Source organism: Dreissena polymorpha, chromosome 12 (assembly GCF_020536995.1).
Source record: "Dreissena polymorpha isolate Duluth1 chromosome 12, UMN_Dpol_1.0, whole genome shotgun sequence".
NCBI classification, from domain to species: Eukaryota; Metazoa; Mollusca; class Bivalvia; order Myida; family Dreissenidae; genus Dreissena; species Dreissena polymorpha.
This window is the reverse complement of record NC_068366.1, coordinates 60,475,480-60,496,685: the sequence shown is the minus strand read 5'-3', so window position 1 is coordinate 60,496,685 and position 21,206 is coordinate 60,475,480. Positions and strand designations below refer to the sequence as shown.

Here is a 21,206-nt window from a genome sequence, read left to right as displayed (position 1 = left end):
AAACCATGTTAAGCCTACTTATAGCTCACATAAAAAACACACTTTTTGTCCACTTAAAACCAACTCCGCAGACAGAAGTTGGTCTAAGCATGTTTAAAAAACCTCAAAAAACCAACATGTAGAAAATCATACTCAATTTAAACCCACTTAAGATGGTTAAAAAACCCACTATGTTGGTTTTAAGCGAGTTAAACCAAGATTTAACTCAGAAAAGTCCAAGTCGGTAAGCTAAAACACCAAGTCGGTAAGCTAAAAGCGTGTCTTACAAACTCGCTTTAAGCACTGTGCAAATACCGCAGAGTTTAACACAGCTGAAGAAAACTCACTTTAAACCCACTTAAGATGGTTAAAAAACCCACTATGTTGGCTGTAAGTGAGTAAAACCAAGATTTAACTTAGAACAAGATGTGTTTGTGAAACACAATGTCCCCCTATATGATGTTTGACATTGTAGGATGACCTTGACCTTGTGAAGGATGACCTTGACCTTGACCTTTCACCACTCAAAATGTGCAGCTCCATGAGATACACATGCATGCCAAATATCAAGTTGCTATCTTCAATATTGCAAAAGTATTCATAAAATAAGCGATTTGGGCCACATATATTTGACCTCTGACCTTGAAGGATGACCTTGACCTTTCACCACTCAAAATGAGCAGCTCCATGAGATGCACATGCATGCCAAATATCAAGTTGCTATCTTCAATATTGCAAAAGTATTCATTAAATGAGCGATTTTGGCCACATATAATTGACCTCTGACCTTGAAGGATGACCTTGACCTTGACCTTTCACCACTTAAAATGTGCAGCTCCATGAGATACACATGCATGCCAAATATCAAGTTGCTATCTTCAATATTGCAAAAGTATTCATAAAATGAGCGATTTTGGCCACATATATTTGACCTCTGACCTTGAAGGATGACCTTGACCTTGACCTTTCACCACTCAAAATGTGCAGCTTCATGAGATACACATGCATGCCAAGTATGAAGTTGCTATCTTCAATATAGCAAAAGTTATTGCAAAATGTTAAAGTTGGCGCAAACAGACAGACAGACTAACAGACCAACAGACAGACAGGGCAAAAACAATATGTCCCCCACTACTATAGTGGGGGACATAAAAACCCAAGTCGGTAAGCTAAAAAACCAAGTTGGTAAACAAAAAAGCGTGTCTAAAAGACATGCTTTTAGCTCGGTGCCAATATCGCAGGGTTTAACCCGGTTTAAAACTGGGTTATAACTGGATTTTGCTCATTTTTTGACAAGGGTGGGACTTTCAGCTGACAAAAGTGGTACTTATGTAATAACATACTGGAAGTTTGCAGATGACATGTGTTGAAAAATTTGACATGCCTATTGCATAATGTTGAGAGGCCTGGTAAAGCAAATAAAAGCAATATACAGTATTCAGGTTGATGTAATAGCATATGTTCATAATTTGATTTAGTTGGACAACTTTCAGATCACTTATGTAAGGGTCAATTATGTAAAAAGATTTTTCTGGAAATTTTATATATTTATGATGAATAATCTGTACATTTACTTGAAATAATGTGATATTATCCTCTCAGACTTGTATAATTGTACTTAGTACAAATTTAAATTTTTAACCGAGGTTTTGTCATGCACATTTGCATGAATGTCCATACAATTAAGCATGGAATGCCACTACCCAATCATGATTTGAAAAAAGTGGTTCTTTTAGGCTTAATAATTTATAAAAATGTCACCATCTGTAATCAAATTTTAACAATATTATATATTTCACAATGTGAATCAAATGACATAATAATCAGCTGTTAATATTAGTTAAATGTTAAAATATGTTTGTGATGTTCTGGATAACTATTTGGATCAAGAATTTGAATATACTGTTATCATTGTGTAATCTTAATGTTATATCATTTATATGGAAAGCACAGCTTTACTGTAACACAACATAGAATGCATTGGGATATAGTGTTTATCATGTTAACGGTAAATTAATTTTGTACCATATTTTGAACGATAGTGCAACTTTTTTTTCGGGGCAATTGTTTCTTTTGTTATTATTTCATAAATTTAATTGGTCAATTTTGATTACAAAGGCTGTAAATCAATAAATCTAAATTACATTATCATTAATACATAATTATTAACATTACAACGTATGTGTTGTATTTGTTAAAAAAATATGACAATCACATAATTCATGAACAGCCAAAGACCAAACTTTTGTTCTATGGTCTTTTTTATTTATTAGTTTCCATGGCAACCAAAATACATTTGTTTTTATATTCATATAAAATGTTGTTACATGTTTATTATGTGTGTATAAAAATGTGGGGGATGTTTAAATAAACTTGCAATGACAATAGCTCACATTAATTAGCATATGTTGAAAAGTGAAGTCACACACCTTAAGTAAGCATGGTATGTTTGTGCATTTACTGTCTGCACAACAAATGCTATAGAATTATTATCAATGCTTTACTCATAGCTTCAGAAGGTGCAGCTGAAATATGAATATTCAATTATTTTTTTTACAATTTGCATATGCAATTTTTATTTTTTGTATGATCAATTAAATAATGACAGAAAAATCATTGTATTGAAAAAAAAACACACTCAAATTTCGAATTCTGTTACCATGGAAACCATATTTAAAAATGGTATCAGAGGACACAAATAATATGTTTGTATGTGTCAAACTAAGTACAAAATGCACTTATGGAATAAAGTAAAAAATTATTGCTGTATATTGATCATCTTACTAGTGTTTGTCTCATGTTAATTTTGGGTAAGCGTATTTGCGGAATTTGAGTCATTTTGCACTAAACGGTGGTATCACATACAGGTCAATATCTCGAAAACTAACAAGTATAGAGACCTAATTTTGTTTGCATTTTGTTTCTAAAAGAAATTGGAAATAAAATATATAAAAACCTTTCATTTTTAAGCCATTATACCCATTTTCCCAGCCACTGCCACAAATGAGCACTGAACTTGTAACACGGTCTATTTATAACGCGGGTTTGTGGCTTAGACCCTGTCATTCAGGTAATATTAGAGTAACAGTGTATCGCTTGTACACACCCTTTCAATATAATCACATCAGAGAATAGCCCAAAAACCTGGTTAAACCAACGGAAATCATTTTCTGTACATAGATATTGATAGAACAAAAATGGCTCCTTGAAGTTTCATCATGAAAGGTCACACAATGTGACTTCCTAAGTGTTATCCAACGTGCTGTAGTTGACCTAGTTTTGAAACACATGACAAAGTATTTCACTCAGGCAAGATATCATATCACAAATGTTTTGACAGAGTTTCTTGAAGATTAGCTTATAAGCTTATATTGTGGCTCCTATTGCGGTCACAATGCAAATGTAACAAGAAATATCTTTAAAACAAGGGCTGTTGGTAAAACAGGCATGCCCCCCATATGGGCTGTCAGTTGTAGTGGCAGCCATTGTGTGAATACGTTTTTTGTCACTGTGACCTTGACCTTTGACCTAGTGACCTGAAAATCAATAGGGGTCATCTGCCAGTCATGATCAATGTACCTATGAAGTTTCATGATCCTGGGCCTAATTATTCTTGAGTTATCATCCTGAAACCATTTTACTGTTTCAAGTCACTGTGACCTTGACCTTTGACCTAGTGACCTGAAAATCAATAGGGGTCATCTGCAAGTCATGATCAATGTACCTAAGAAGTTTCACGATCCTAGGCCTAAGCATTCTTGAGTTATCATCCGGAAACCATTTTACTGTTTCGAGTCACTGTGACCTTTGACCTAGTGACCTGAAAATCAATAGGGGTCATCTGCCAGTCCTGATCAATGTACCTATGAAGTTTCATGATCCTAGGCCTAAGCATTCTTGAGTTATCATCCGGAAACGATTTTACTATATCGAGTCACTGTGACCTTGACCTTTGACCTAGTGACCTGAAAATCAATAGGGGTCATCTGCCAGTCATGATCAATGTACCTATGAAGTTTCATGATCCTAGGCTAAAGCGTTCTTGAGTTATCATCTGGAAACCATCTGGTGGACGGACCGACTGACCGACCGACATGTGCAAAACAATATACCCCCTCTTCTTCGAAGGGGGGCATAAAAAGATATACTGCGTTGATTGTGGTTGGAGTTGGTGAAAGGTAAAGAGTTCAATGAATGAGATCAAAGATAGCGAATGTCTTCTTCTGTGCAGTTCTTAGCTCCATCACACGCAGTACGGGATGTTACACAGAGTTTTCGTGGCTTATTTTACATTATTACATATTGCTGGTCATAAACCTATAGATATAAAACAGAAAACCAAAAGAAAAATGGAAGTGAAATTATAACATGAGTCAACGCGAAGTATCCGTACATATTTTTATGCCCCCTTTCGAAGAAGAGGGGGTATATTGCTTTGCACATGTCGGTCTGTCGGTCGGTCCGTCCACCAGGTGGTTTCCGGATGATAATTCAAGAACGCTTGGGCCTAGGATCATGAAACTTCATAGGTACATTGATCATGACTTGCAGATGACCCCTATTGATTTTGAGGTCACTAGGTCAAAGGTCAAGGTCACGGTGACCCAAAATTGTAAAATGGTTTCCGGATGATAACTCAAGAACGCTTAGGCCTAGGATCATGAAACTTGATAGGTAGATTGATCATGACTCGCAGATGACCCCTATTGACTTTCAAGTCACTAGGTCAAAGGTCAAGATCACAGTGACCCGAAATAGTAAAATGGTTTCCGGATGATAACTCAAGAACGCTTAGGCCTAGGATCATGAAACTTGATAAATAGATTGATCATGACTCGCAAATGACCCCTATTGATTTTCAGGTCTCTAGGTCAAGGTCACAATGACCCAAAATAGTAAAATGGTTTCAGGATGATAACTCAAGAACGCTAATGCCTAGGATCATGAAACTTCGTAGGTAGATTGATAATCGCTGGCAGATGACCCCTATTGATTTTCAGGTCACTAGGTGAAAGGTCAAGGTGACGGTGACCTGAAATAGTAAAATGTTTTCCAGATGATAACACAAGAACGCTTATGCCTAGGATCATGAAACTTGATAGGTAGATTGATCATGACTCGCAGTTGAACCCTATTGATTTTCAGGTCACTATATCAAAGGTCAAGGTCACGGTGACCTGAAATAGTAAAATGGTTTCTGGATGATAACTCAAGAACGCTAATGGCTACGATCATGAAACTTCATAGGTACATTGATCATGACTTGCAGATGACCCCTATTGATTTTGAGGTCACTAAGTCAAAGGTCAAGGTCACAGTGACCCGAAATAGTAAAATGGTTTCCGGATGATAACTCAAGAACGCGTATGCTTAGGATCATGAAACTTCATAGGTACATTGATCATGACTCGCAGATGACCCCTATCGATTTTGAGGTCACTAGGTCAAAGGTCAAGTTCACGGTGACCTGAAATAGTAAAATGGTTTCCGGATGATAACTAAAGAATGCTTATTCCTAGGATCATGAAACTTTATAGGTAGATTGATCATGACTCGCAGATGACCCCTATTGATTTTCAGGTCACTAGGTCAAAGGTCAAGGTCATGGTGACCTAAAATAGTAAAATGGTGTCCTGATGATAACTCAAGAACGCTTATGGCTAGGATCATGAAACTTCATAGGTAAATTGATCATGACTGGCAGATGACCCCTATTGATTTTCAGGTCACTAGGTCAAAGGTCAAGGTCACAGTGAAAAAAAAACATATTCATTAATATTTATACGCGCGTTCTTCGAACAAACCTGTTTTAGTGGTTTGTCGGGCATTGCTATTTGATTCGATTATTAACAGTATCGAGAATCATCGTGCTCATGCTTAATACATTAGTCAATATGGTGGAATAATTCTTTTTAAATTAATCAAAAATAATATTTATCATGGTATTGTTGAAAACACATTAAGAATCTATTATTGACATACCATAATTATATCGCTGAATATCTTCATTTAACATATTTCTGGTCTAAAGAAAATTCCAGTTCACCTAGTTCATGCGATAGCGTCTATATTATATAACGATTATTTTACGGGCCGCGAACTGACCCTGATACCTTGCTGGTTGGAATGCAATGCATTAAAGTGAGGCCACGCTTCCACTGCTGGAATGACGGCTTGTTTAAAACTTTATACTTTTATATGTTAAATGTTCAATTTCGAAAACAATTTAAAATGGTTTGGCCAAAACAAATATCATGATAGGGAAAAACTATACTTTTATGAACTTAAATATACTAGTACACAGACAGGAATATGGAAGTAATTACAAAATATGAGAACATAGCCTTTAAGTACAAATGATCTGGCGCTGGCAATCCTCTGAAAATAAAAGGTGCATGCACAAACTGTATTGATGTCAAGAGTTGGGTGTAAAACTGTTCTATCTATCTTTTCATTAGAGATAAATTGTTTCATGCTGAACACACAGTAAAACAGTGTTACAAAGACGCGGTCATGTTTCCAATGTCTGGTGGTATGCTCAAATCAGCCAATGGAATAAATGAAGTGTATTAATTCGTGTCTAGCCGCGGGAAATTGTATTTGAATTTTATTGGACACTTACAAATGTCAGGTAAGGTCAAAAGTGACGTTAAACAGCTACGCCGAAAAAAACAACAACTTGCTATAAGCTAAAAATATTCTCCTTATTAACTACTCAAATTTTAAACAGGACTCTGATACATTGCAGACAAGTACAGACGGGAAAAAGCATCATTTAATTCTCAGATCTGGTCAAATGTTCGAAGAAATAAAACATAAATATTCAATCCATGCTAATAATTTTGACTATCTTGTGGTCATAGAACATAGTTTAGTAGAGCCTTTCCAACACAGAACCATGTAATTTAATTTTACAACTTGCATTTGTAATGCAAGGCAACTATATTTGAAAAACCAATAGTTAGCCACGGAAGTTTTCTCCCCTAGAAATAAGCTGAAACAATTTCCCTATTTAATTTTAATTGCACAAATGTGCGAAATAATAACTCCATTAATTTTATCTGTCTTTAAGCCAAATATTTCATCTTTAAATGCAAATGTATTGATGGCCCCATTGTTTAAACAGTGTATGAACAACTAAATAACCCTTAAGTTTAATATAGAACAAACAATACCACTCATAACACACACACACACAAATTATTTTTACTGTTTAGGCAAAAATGGAGCAAATTCATAGAAAATACAGCTGTATTAACACACCAATCTTTTCTTAGTATAATATTTTTAATAGATTTATCTGAATAATTCCGCCTTAATTCTTTTGGGTCTTTATGGTTTTAAATAACGTTACTTTTTTTTCTAGATATACTTTAATTCTTTGTAAAGCTATTACAGTCAATCTTGTATTTAGAGACCACAAAAGGGATTAACCAAAAGTAAGTAAAAAAAATTTTAGGTTAAGTTTCAAATTCATAGACTGATTCTGTGACACAACTATCTTGTTTTACATTAAAATTATATACAATAATCCAGATATAAGTGTTGTTAAGCAGATTACCTGTTTATCTAGTAATAAACACTGTTGCCGTTTTTGACGATAAATGTGTTTCAATAATTTTGTTAACACAAACGTTCCCCATTTCTTGGAAATGTACAGGAAGTTGGTAAATCGGAACTACTTGGCCTTTCGAGGAAAGCCGAGACTAATGTATTCATTGTTTCAAAGCTTATGCCAAGTAATTATGATTGCAAATAATTGGAACTGAACATGCGCGAACCATGTGTTCAAAATCAGCACATTGGGTAGAGCACTTAACCGATCCTTTTTAGATCTCAACTAGATTTCCTTTTTGGGCCTGACGTTGGGTAAAATTTTAAGTGTGACTTAAATTCATCCGGATGCCGCCCGATGCTTCAAAATGACCGGGTGTCCATGCAATCATCAACCAGGCACCAGCCCGATGAGTGACAAAATATGTCGTCCACTGATCAGACGGTGATCTGTCTCTATTTGTGACTGAGGTATTAAACTGTGTCACTCATCGGACGGCGTACGGCTCCGATGTGTCCATTTTTTCCGATGGCTTGAGATCATGATTATTGGCCAGCAACCCGATTATTTGTGACTGAGGCATAACTCCACCTTTGTTCTCAGTAAATCACTCAAAAGGCAGAGCTATGTAGTGCTATTACGCTATTGGTTTAGCATGATGAGTTAGACAAAGGAAGCCAATTTTATTGGCGAGAATTTAGTGTCTATTTCTCGCATCTTGACATGAAGCGCTTTCCTTTGATTACGTCAAAGTGCAGATAAATTGGCGATAAAGTTTGTCCCTTATTGATCAACAGATATTAATTTTACCACCATGTGGTAGCTTAATCCAATATATGGACATCAACATACCCGGAAATCAGCGGTCGCTTGCAGCGTAAGACAAAAGTCGCTAAATACAATATCAAAATAAAGTGAAAACACTTGGTGTGGGGGGGGGGGGGGGGGGGGGGGAGAGAATTCAGAGAGTTCTGAGTCAAAAAAGTATTAACAGGCAGGAGTGAAAGGAGTTTAAACATAACTTCATGGTGATGAAAATGAAATAACTTTGAAGGGATGTGTGATAGTATGGATTACCAAAATTACATTTTTGGGAGTGATAGCAATCATAATGACAACATTTTTGAAAAGGTGACATTACCTACATCACAAAGAGTTGTGTTCCATTGTGATAATCTCAGTATCTTGCAATAGTGTTGACCACATGATAAGCCTGGCATTCCCTGAAGGCAGCTGATCCCATGTGCTGGCAGTTTATAGACATACTGAAATAAAATAAATGTTCCCTAAGATTTACACATTTTATTTAATGGAGCCTGTCATACCTGGCACAACATTGTCTCCTTTGCAGAGACCCAAACACCTGGAAATTCAAGACAGGGATCGGCTGGTTAATTGCTTCATATTTCAGCAAAAACTGGGGCCTATAGTCTGTACAAATAATGGTAGTGTCCAGGGAGAGGAGACAGTGATTGGTCTTTGGAAATATTGTTGGACGGTCCAACTGGCCCCAGGCGTTCTAAATTTAAGATGTAACATTGGTAGTCAGTGTTGACAACCACCGAATGCTGTATTTCTTCTAATTGTTGAGACTGCTGTCAATACTCCCGTTAAACACAATCCATGCACCAAACACAAAAGCCCTAACTTAAACCTCCTAGTAAAAAGATTTTGTCTATAACCATTGGAGTCTTTTAAATGACGCTGCTTCTAGGACTGCTCCCAAGGCAAAACTCAAAAGCTCAAACTTCTCTTTTGTGAGAGAGAGGACACTGAATGCTAGTAATGACCATCACTTTTGCAATAACTCTATGAATCAGAGGTGTATTCTATATATATATATACTACCTATTGTATGTCCAGTGCGCCTCACCACAATCTTTAGGATTTCCAATTTGCGTCATACATTCATAGCCACTGCCCAATCTGGTCAAATAAACAATCCCATTTGCCTCGGAACAGTCAAGTTAGAAAAAGTGTCATTTAAAAGCCCCCAATGGTTGTAAACAAAATCTTATGCCCAATGATACACATCCCATGTTCTCATAGTATTGACCTCCTCATCGTAACTAAAACAACAAGGATATCAGTTAAACTGATGGATGCTCCCCATTGATGCTTTGTTGATATATGGGTTAATTTTGTGGAAAAAAAGTGTGACCTTGAGAAAATCTATTATTAGCCTCAGTGACCTTGAACTTGACCCCAGTGACCTCAAACCTCATCAAAAGGTAGAGGTCCATGCAAGGTAGAGATCCGTAAAATATTGAAGGAGCTATGAGAAACTGTAACAAAAATGTGATGGAAAATCTATTATTATCCTCTGAGACCTTGACCTTGACCCCAGTGACGTCAAACCTCATCAAAAGGTAGAGGTCCATGCAAGGTATCTACAAGCAAAATATATAAGAGATCTGTAAAATATTGAAGGCGCAATGAGAAACTGTAACAAAAAAGTGACGAAAAATGTATTATTAGCCTCGGTGACCTTTACCTTGAACCCAGTGACTTCAAACTTATAAAAAAATGTACAGGTCCATGCAAGGTACCTACATGCCAAATATGTGAGAGATGGGTAAAATATTTAAGGTGCTATGAGAAACTGTAACAAAAGTGTGACGCAAAATGTATTATTAGCCTCAGTAAACTTGACCCCAGTGACGTCAAACCTCATAAAAAGGTAGAGGTCCATGCAAGGTACCCACATGCCAAATATGTAAGAGATCAGTAAAATATTGAAGGCACTATGAGAAACTGTAACAAAAGTGTGACGGAAGGACATTGAACTGGCAACTATATGCTCCCCATATATATATGGAGTAAAATAAAAATACTTCAAGAAGTGCTGGAATTCAATGTTTTTCAATTTTTAAAGTTTTAACTGTTTATTTATGATAATGCAAATACAACAATCATTTTCATGATTTTCGATTTTCATTGCAAAGTAGGTCATATTTACTCCAGGGTGATGCTATGCTTTTTAAAGTACGTAACAAACTAACAATTAATTGTATAAGTTTGTTTATCATTTATTAGTAGGTTTATGAAATGTTTATATTTGTGAAAAACATGTAAACATATTTTAGGAAAAACATGAGCAAGAGTTTCATTTTTCCATTGAGAATCTGTTTATAATTTTCTATATTATATAGAACAAGACTATTGCCAATATAGTCCCCTACTGGCTCCACCATTGTCAGAAATTCCACCCTTGTCAGATTTTTTTTTAATTTGTTGCCATAGCAACCAGAATTTTTGACGTAGGAACAAAATGAAATGACGTGCATAATGTCCATATTGCCATCTATCCATGTTTCAAGTTTCATGAAAAAATATGAAGAACTTAAAAGTTAATGCAGGATCCAGAAAACCACCATTTTCAGCAGTATTTCTAGTCTATTTGTTGCCATAGCAACCATAATTTTTGACCTAGGAACAAAATGAAATGACGTGCATAATGTCCATATTGCCATCTATCCATGTTTCAAGTTTCATGAAAAAATATCAAGAACTTTTAAAGTTATCGCAGGATCCAGAAAAGTGTGACAGACAGACAGACAGACTCACAGACGCACAGAGCGCAAACCATAGGTCCCCTCCGGTGAAACCGGTAGGGGACAACAAGCACATGCGCATAATCACAAACCTACGCAAACAATCTTTGACCCAACATGTAAAAACTACTACCACACATAAACGTGTTCATTCCATACAATTGATAACAATTTACAATATTATTAATGTGCATTGCTTTATGATATATATTGTTCAATCTTGGTTATGGCTTTATTTTCAATGTGCATCTTAAGTGTTCCTTTAACTTAACTTAAAAATACTCATTCAGAAGACATTTGAAAAGCTTTTGATGTGAATCTTGTCAAATTGATCACAATTTGGCAATATCCCATAGTTCTGTTTGTAGGGATTTCAGATGTAGCTCGCTCTACTATTCAAATACTTGGCTTGGTTTAACATTTTACAGGTAACAAGCCATTCAATAATCTGTCAAAATGCCCAGGTAGGACAATTATGATATGAACAGTTTCAAACAACAAGATGGCTGTGGGCCCTAAGGCATTCACCTGAGATCATAACGAACTAAACTATTCTCAGAAGGTTGAGTTCAGAAGAATAAAAAATGTTAATGAAACATAAAATTTAATTTCTAGGTACATTTATATTTTCACACTTGCCTAAGATATCATTAGAACTTTTGTTCAGACCAGTTTTCTTTCAGATCGCTATACAAAATATATGACTTCTAGAGTGTTAACAAGGCAACACTATAGCCATACAAGGAAAACTGTAAGACCCCCTGACAGACATATTTTTCAACTGGTTAGAATCATTCTCAAACTTGGCTAAGATATCACAACTTATGTGCTGACCAAGTTTCAGGAAGGATAGACATAACATACAACTTTCTAGTGTAAAAATGGATTTTTTAAATTTGACCCAGTGACCAAGTTTTTTACGTCAAATGACCCAGTTTTAAACTTAATTTCATTTAAATAAACATTCTGGGAGATTCATGGAGATTGGCCGAAGAATGTGGACAAAAGAGCATTAACAAGGTTTCACTAAAGCTGTACGAAGGGAAACTGCCCCTGCCCCCCCCCCGGCAGCTATTTTTTAAACAGACCGACACAATTTTCATACTCGGTCAAGATATTATAAGAACGAAATCTTCTCACCAATTTTCATGAAGACTGGACTGAGAATGGGACTTCTAGAGAGATGGCAGCCAGTTTTCGACGAACCATAACCATTTACAATCTGCCAATCTACTATCATTAGAACAAATATAATTTCTTGAGTTCACAAGGTATCCCAATAGCATATAAGGATAAGTGCCCCACCCCCACTCATAAGGGCAGCAGACATCATGAAAAGAAATGGAAAAGCTACGGTGAAATACAGCTACGTAAACAAAATATTACTGAATACAAACATATTATATATCTACACGTAAATAACCTCAAATTGCAGCAACTTAATAATATTATTTATTATCCTCACGCTTTTTGAAAAGCGTGTGGATATTGTGGTTATCTCCGCCTTCCGTCTGTCCGTCTGTCTGTCTGTCCATTCTGGCCACTATCTCCTCCTACACTATAAGCACTAGAACCTTGAAACTTACATACATGGTAGCTATGAGCATATGTGCGACCCTGCACTATTCGGAATTTTGATCTGACCCCTTGGTCAAAAGTTATGGGGGTTTGGGTAGGGCCAGGTCAGAGATTTTCACTTATTTTTATGCCCCCAGTATGGTGCATTGGCCATAACTTTTGCAATTTTGAAGATAGGAACTTGATATTTGGCATGCATGTGTATCTCATGGAGCTGCACATTTTTAGTGGCTAAAGGTTAAGGTTAAGGTCATCCTTCAAGGTCAAAGGTAAAAAAAAACAAATCCAAGGGAAGTAATAAGCTTTAAAGGGAGGTAAGTAAATAACCTGCCAAATGATATAAATTTTTTAATAAATCAAAGCGGTGCATAGAGTTACACAGTAGAGGCGCAGAGATGTATTTAGTATTCAATTGTTTGTGTTAATTCATCTGTGAAATGGTCTAGCTCATCCATCTAATGTTTATACAAGGGATTATAAAATATTGGCGCAAAGGGACACCTGTATATGAGAGAAGAGATAGAATGCAGTCAATCATAAAAAGCATGAGAAACTCATGGAATAGAGCCTCAATAATCTATAACAGGGCTGAAACTTTCACTTTGTTCAATTACAATTTTAGACTAATTACTGAAAATCTGTCAAAATGTTCAAGTGGGAAAAATGTGAGAAACAATTTAAAGCAAGATGGACTTTGAACTGGCACATCAAAGACAGACATGAAATTCAAAATATTTATTGTTGTGTACAAGACTGCGATAGAAAATTTCTGAGACGCTACTATTTAGTCAACCATTTAACCTCAAAACATAACTTTTCCAAAACAGAAGCAAGAAGATTGGCTATAAGAGAGCATGTTCAGCCATCTCATAAGTCATTCCAATTAGGATGACATGTACATAATTGACTACAGTGAAGTTTTTTCATTATTAGATTTGTTAGGAGAGCAGGATGAGGAGAAGAAATTAGGGTATAGATTTTCACTCATTTTTTACGTTATTTTACATTAACTTCTTCATTTCTACACCGAATTACTTCAAATTTATACTGAACATCTCTTATGACAATACGGTCAATCTCAACTATAATGGCCCCATTACCATTCCTGGGGCGCCCCTGAGTCAAACATGCGGCGTGGGGATACACGTTGGCCTATGCCGCGCCATTAATAGTTGCAAATGTTTTTGCCTTTTGAAGGCTTACATTTTGTTAAAATGTTGTAGCAGAATGTGATTTCTGCTAGAGATATAGGTTTTTTATTCAAGGGACATAAATTGTGCTGCAGTATAAATAAATCATGGGATTTCCAAAGAGTTGACTCTTCATGTCTATATTAAAGCATGCGACCTTTAGGGTTAAGCCAATTTCAGCCTGACGGTCAAATATTAACGTGAATGAACATTATATATGCAAAATATAACAATTCTGAGCCTTGTTTTTGAACAACTTTAAAAGTCATTATTTTCTCCAGCATAAAGCTTTCATATACACAGAAATCATTGCATCTGCCACATTAAGGGGTTCATCATTTTCAACAAACACAATGACCATGTTATAAAGCTTCATGAGAATTTTCATCAGATTTGAGAAAAAGAGTTAATATAAAAGAGTGTAAAGAACAAAGAAAAAATCTCATACATTTTAGGCCATTACAAGAAAATAAATTCCTAGATTCTCATCCCCGCCTGCCCATGGAAAATCGTCCTGCCCAAATGGATTTTATTTTGAAAAAAAAATCCGTAAAAAAATTTGAGCCGCAAAATACTGAGGACGAAACGGCTGAACGAGTACAAAAATAGTTAAGTGCAAATCAGCAACTCAATGTCTCGCTTATTGATTTTTAACGGCGCACGAGTGTCGTCTGAAATTTAAGTGATCAAGCGAAAACAACAACAAAATGTTTCTTATTTTGAGGTGTAGAAACAGCGTTACAACCGTAAATGATTGGTACGGGGTTGTCAAAATGTGCAGAAACTTTAACTCTCGGGGACCTGTACGATCAGTTCATTTGTGGTTCGTATGATCAAGCCTCATCGTTGAAAGTTGACCACCCGAAAATCGTCGGCCGAAATAACTTAGGATTGACACAGATGTCACCCAATGTTACAGTTAGTCAAGCTGTCGGCTGTCTAGGAAATATTGATTTTAGTATTGGAGACACCCCTGAAACTTCCCATAAATCTCCACCAATTACATCGTAAAGAAAAGATGCTTTCTTTTTGCATATGTCAGCAGCCAACAAGGCAAAACACTTGCCACCTGAAAAGGCACTAAATAATGCAAAAGCCAGACTTTGTAATGACATCAATTTTGATTTATCAAACCTAGTTTGAGCATGATATAAGGAGCTTTTATAGAAAAGTGTTTGATAACAATTGAACTTAGATATGTTATTAAATGTGTATCATCTTCATTCTCAACATCATCATCCAATTAATACAAATTGAACTTGAAATAGTAAATGCTGTCTATTGAATGCATTCCATGTTTTAATCAATAATATCTAGTCATACTGAAAAAATAATGTTAACATTTTTGTTTAAAGATATTTCTTGTTTTTCGGATAGTGGATTTATTCTATTATGACTGAATATTTAAATCATTTGTAAGTATTGACTGCAATAATTGTCATATGCATCTTAATATTAGACATTGAAAATGATAAAATGGTACATTATAAGAACTAGGGTATTTATTCGTCCGAGGGAAACGCTTAGGATGCGCCTTCACGAAAGTACAGCATTTAAGTCATCAATAATTACAAATTCCTCAAAATGCTCTGACAGCCCTGTTTATTTTCTCGTAATTACCCTGATCTTTTGGTGATATCACATAATCATTCTAAGTGGCATACATGCCATACGTCCCGGATTGTCCGGGACAGTCCCGGAAATGAAGAACTTGTCCCGCTGTCCCGGAAATCTGTCAAATGTCCCGGAATTTACAAAATCCATATATACATGTACCTTATCTTAGTCTTAACTGCACCTCAAATCTGTGTATATCTGCAGCGTCTCCATGACAATGCCTACCCGAATAGGCAGACTACGCTACGTGTCAAAATCGATCAATTAACAGGGGTCCTTTTATCATATCGATTGTCTCACGTTCGCGGTCAAACCCAAAAGGCGGCATTGTTTAATGTGGTTGTTAATTGACTTGAATCTACTACGTCATTATTTCCCACTGCGTAAGGGCAAAGGATAGTTGTTCACACATCTGAAGTCCAACATCGCTGAGTAAAAATTAAAAGCAGTTCATGTTCGCTAATGTGTGACTGTCCGGATTTTAAGTTGACGATCTACCGGTACTGTTTTGTTGTATTTGTTTTATTGTGATTGGTTGTATGTATTGTGAATTGATTTGAGTTGAAGATCTAACGGTACTGTATTGTTGTAGTTTTTATTATATAAATGTTATAAATGAATAAAGGCGTATCAACAACTACGCGTTACACACCGGTCTTAATAACAATAACGCAGTGACGTCACCATCTATGTTTAGAACGCTTACACGGAAAACACGTGGCTTGTATCTAGTAACGGAAGTAGTAATGTTTAATTTGACGTTAATAGATCATGTGTATTTCGGATAGGCTTTCGAACTTTTGCAATTAACGATGCGAAACAAAAAAAACGTACCAAAAATGCATATGTCTATAAATATCGCTACATTTTATACATGTCCCGGAAAATCGGCAAAAGTCCCGGACAATTTAACTCAATGTCCCGGAATTGGTCTGAAAAATTATGGCATGTATGTAAGTGGTTTGATTGGCTAAATAGTCTATGATCACACTTTTTAATTGTTTTTCTGCACTATGCATGCATACTTCGGTTTTAAAGGTAACAAATGACAACAATATCTTTTAAAGACATTTCAACTTCAAAAAGTAAATGCATTTAAATGCTTAATTGCTAAATACACAAATGTTGGCCCGACTGTAATATCAAAAAAACAAACTCTCCCATTCCAGGCAGAAATTGCTTATTATTTAGATAAACTATACACAGTTCAGCCATAATACTATGCATTTCTGAATGCATGGTATAATATATGTATACTTTATATAGACTATGCAGATTTAAAATATGTATCTGTATATATGCATGCATTTGCACAAGCATACATTATGCAGGTCTGCATTGAAGCATTTCTGCATGCATACATGCTTACTTGCAGGCACGAATGCGTACATGAATAAGATAAAGGAAACATACACACATATCGATGGTCTCAATTTAAAATGTCGAACCTACAAAAACACAAGTTTTCAGGAGACCTATTTTAGTTAAACATTTCTTGCACAAAGTCAAATAAAGATTATTTTAAACATTTTTAAAAGTGTCGCATGATAGACCATGTTCTTATGGAACTAATTTGACGTTAAGTTAATAAATCTGCTGTAAAATGTATCTTCGTCATTTAGACTTGCATTTATGTGATGTTTCGGCAAATTGGACAGCTTATTGTAATAGATTTTGTTTTAATAGAATAAATTTTTCCACTGTTGTCCGTTAGATATAGCAAAGCAATGCATGTTTTTCTGTTTTACACGGTGGAACAGAGGTGACAACCGCAATTCGTTATTTATAGTGTGGCCTCAACTTAGTAACTTGTGGGAACGACTTATAAAGTTGAGGGAACAACATCATAAGTTGTGGCTTCAACTTAATAACTTGTGGAAACAATTTTTAAAATAACTTGTGGAAACAACTACGTACGTTGTCCCCACAACTGTTTAAGTTGAGACCTCAGCTTAGTAACTTGTGGCCACAACTTCATAACTTGCTCCCAAAATATATTAAATTGTGACCTCAACCTAGTAATTTGTTCATTTAACTTATTAAGTTATTCCTTCAACTAAATAACTTGTGGGAACAACTTATTTATTAAGTTGAGGCCTCAGCTCAGAAACTTGTGGCGACAACTTCATAACTTATTCCCACAACTTATTAGTTTTTGCCTCAACTAAATAACTTGTGGGACCAACTAACTATGTTGAAACCACTAATTTAAGTTTAACCAATAATATCGGGCGTTTCATCTTTACCGTTTTATCACAATTAGTACCCCTTATTTTACTAGGTGCTCGGGTTCGAGCACTATCCCTGTTAGCTATGGATCCCCCGTTCGAGCCCTATCTGAGCACTTGCCATGTAAGTCATGGATTTCAGATTTGAGCCCCTATCTGAGCGATCGCCAAGTTAGCGACTTGGTTCAGGGCTCGAACCCTGTTGTGAAAACTAGGCACATAAGCGACGGATTCCGGTTGGGAATCCAGGTCTGATACCTCCCTTTTTAAACGATGGGTCTTTGGGTTTTAGCCCCAGTCTAAGGACTTTCCCTGTAAGCGACTTGGATTCCAGTCTGAGCATTCGCACCCTACGTAACGGATCCCGGCTTGGATGCCCTGCTTGAGCACTCACCCTGTATGCTATGGGCCCCGGGCTAAAATCCCTGTTTAAGTACTTACCATTTAAGCGAACGGACCCTGATCAAAGTCGTAGTCTTATAGCCGGACCCGAAAAATGCGGGATTTATAGCTTACAGGGCTAGTGCTCAGACCGGCGCTAGAACCCGAACACCCATAGCTTGCGAGGCTAGCTCTCATTTCCGGACTCGAAAGCGGGAAATGTTGCTTACGAAGCTCATTTCCGAAGCCGGTCGCTTAGTAGGCGGGTGCTCAGTATGGTATGTTAGCGACGGCTGTTTGGTTCGAGTCCCTGTGTGAACCCGTAGCTTTCGGTGCGAACGCTCAGACTGAGGTTTGCAACCGGGATCCTTCCCTTACTGGGCAAGGGCTAAGACACAGGCTTGAACCCGGGATCCATAGCTTTCAGGACTAGTACTCAGACTGGGGCTTGAACCCGGGACCGGTCACTGTTGGTGCAAATTCTCACATCGGAATTCGAGCCGTCGCTTATAGGGTAAATCCTCAAACCGAGGATTGATCTAGAGACCCAAAGCTTTCAGGGCTAGTGCTCGAACTATGATTCGAACCCCGAGGCCGTCGAAAACTCCTAATTAGATTTTCAGACCGTCGAAAACTTAGGCATCTTGCACTCGCCTCGTAAGCGATGGTTCCCGGGATCGAGCCCCGGTCAGAGGAATCGCCCTTTACAAGAAGCGTCCCGGGTTCAAATCCAAAAACCATGGGACTTGAAACCGGGATCCGACGCGTACGTTGCTAGTGCTCAGACCGGGGATGGAACCCTGAACCCAGTCGCAAACAAGGCAAGTGCTCAGACAATTGTGGTCTTAACTTAGTAACTTGCGGCCAGAAGTTATAAAGTTGAAGGAACAACTTACTAAGTTGAAACCTCAACTTAATAAGTTGTAGGAACAAGCTATTAGTTGCGGCCACAAGTTACTAAGTTAATACCTCAACATTTTATATTATTTTGATATCTTTTTGCGTTCATCAATGCTATAAAATGTACATCATTTAATTATTTTATAAGCAAACGTTTACGTTTCGTCAATTTGCCTTAAAAACATGGCTATATTGATACTTTAATATATTAATAAGCTCGCAAAATGCCGACGTAACAATTTTTTTCAGCTTCGTCATTTTGACTTCAAGCAATTGCGGTTCGTCATTACATCACGTGACTATATGGAGCTGTTGCGATTGGTTAACTATTTTGTTGTTTTGGGGGTATATGTGCATTGATTTCCCGCTTTGCACAATATCAAAATCGCGAAATGCCAAAAATGTAGGTTCGTCATTTTAAATTGGGACCATCGATATGCATGTATGCATTCATTTCAACATGCAGACAGTAACATGCATTCAGAAATGCATGCAGAAATGCATGTACCGTAGTAATGTGTGTATATATGTATATATGCAGGTGCTTAAGTACGTACATGTACACACGCCTTGCATTGATGTATGGATGGATGCAAGTATATTAGTTCAATTATTCGTTTTGTTCTTTAATTACAAGAAAGAATGCTCAATACATTAAACTGTACTCAAATACCATGTTCAGGTGAGCTAAACAAACTGAAATAAATAAAATCAGTCTGTAATCTGTATTAGGATTGTGTTGATCATTGGAGGCTTTGTTTGCAATGTTAACAGGTAAGAGGCTTTAAATTAACTAAGTACTATGTATCAATTAAATATTGTAATTATATAAAATATATATTTTATGATTTAAGAAGGTACACAATTGCAATACCATAAATTTAACCTTTTTTTGTTAATTAGGCCACTCCAAATTGATTTGTTGGTCTACTGATTTTTTTGAAAAAAGTTGAAGAGGCGAGCGAAAAAAAAACAAAAAAACTTTTTTTTGAAAACAGGTAAATTTTCGAGCGAGCGAAGAGCGAAGAATAAAAAAAAAATCACATTTCGATAGAAAAATATTGCATTAACAAGACATACAGGTTTAAACAGCTATAGTTTACATTCAAATCAATTATTATACAAAGAAAAGAATCTTTGTACAAACAAGCAATAATATATCTATGAGTTACATACTTTTAAAATTAAATGCACTATAATTAGGTTTCAGCACTTAAACTTTAAAATGTTGAACACAAGTCTAAAGCTAGTGTTTTCATATTAGGAATAGCACTTCTTGTAAGTTTTAATTAAACATCTTCTAATGCAATTAGTAAAATAATGTTTACATTTTTATATTGAATATCTCTTCCATGAAGATTCTGCGCTGTTATATGAATTTGCAGCCGTTAAAGCTTCCGATATGATTTCATGTCGGAACGATGCTACAGCAAATTGACGTTAAACGATATGAAGTCGATGTATATCGACCTCATATTTATAGGAGTAAGTTGCATATGACCTTTGAACATGAAATATAACCATATCATTGAAGTGAGGGACACATGTCTACCTACTGCTGCTTATATTTGTTCGAGGTTTGCAATAGTGACAGCTGTGAAAAGGTATACTATGTTGCAAGCTGTGAAAAGGTATACTATGTTCCAAAAGCACTTGAAGAGGGACAATCAACAAAATGATAATGACAGTCGGACAAAGGCCATGCATATAAACCATTGTCGATACCTTATTTTAAAAGGGGCATATCGATGGCTAGTATGGTATTATATTTTTCTGAAATAAATTATATACATTACAAAAAACTGTTTTGATGTTTCTAAAATTCACGGACCTAGCTCTAAGCTGTAAAGCTTGTTCCGTCAACCATGTATTTGAATACTTCTAAAACATTGTCCCTGTGACTCTTTTAGAACCAGCCTTTAATGATTGTATGTTTATTTTTTGTTCACTTGAAATTGTGTTATAGGAAAAATTTGCCTACATATAGGGAAATACCGTCCATATGCCCATTTAATGAAGAAAATGCATACAAAACTTACGTCATGCTTCCCTATGTTGTTAAATTGAGCAAGCTTCAACGGTATCTGCTGATAGTTGCATGTTCAAACGTGAACAAACACATTCAAATAAGTCACAGAACGAAGCAGATATGTTTATATTTATAAGGGTTCGCTACAGCAACTTTTCACCGCAGTTTGTTAAAACGGTCACGCAGGAAGCCATT

General features: G+C 36.2%; 1 long non-coding RNA gene across 1 annotated transcript in view; it reads right to left on the bottom strand.

Annotated features, from left to right (window-relative positions):
• Positions 1–21,206, bottom strand: part of LOC127853515 (uncharacterized) — a 34,468-nt gene extending 13,262 nt beyond the window's left edge. The window contains exons 1-2 of the long non-coding RNA XR_008036648.1: positions 21,022–21,206; positions 8,676–8,799 (exon numbers count right to left, since the gene is read on the bottom strand). This is a non-coding gene — a long non-coding RNA (uncharacterized LOC127853515). The remainder of the gene's footprint in view (positions 1–8,675; positions 8,800–21,021) is intronic.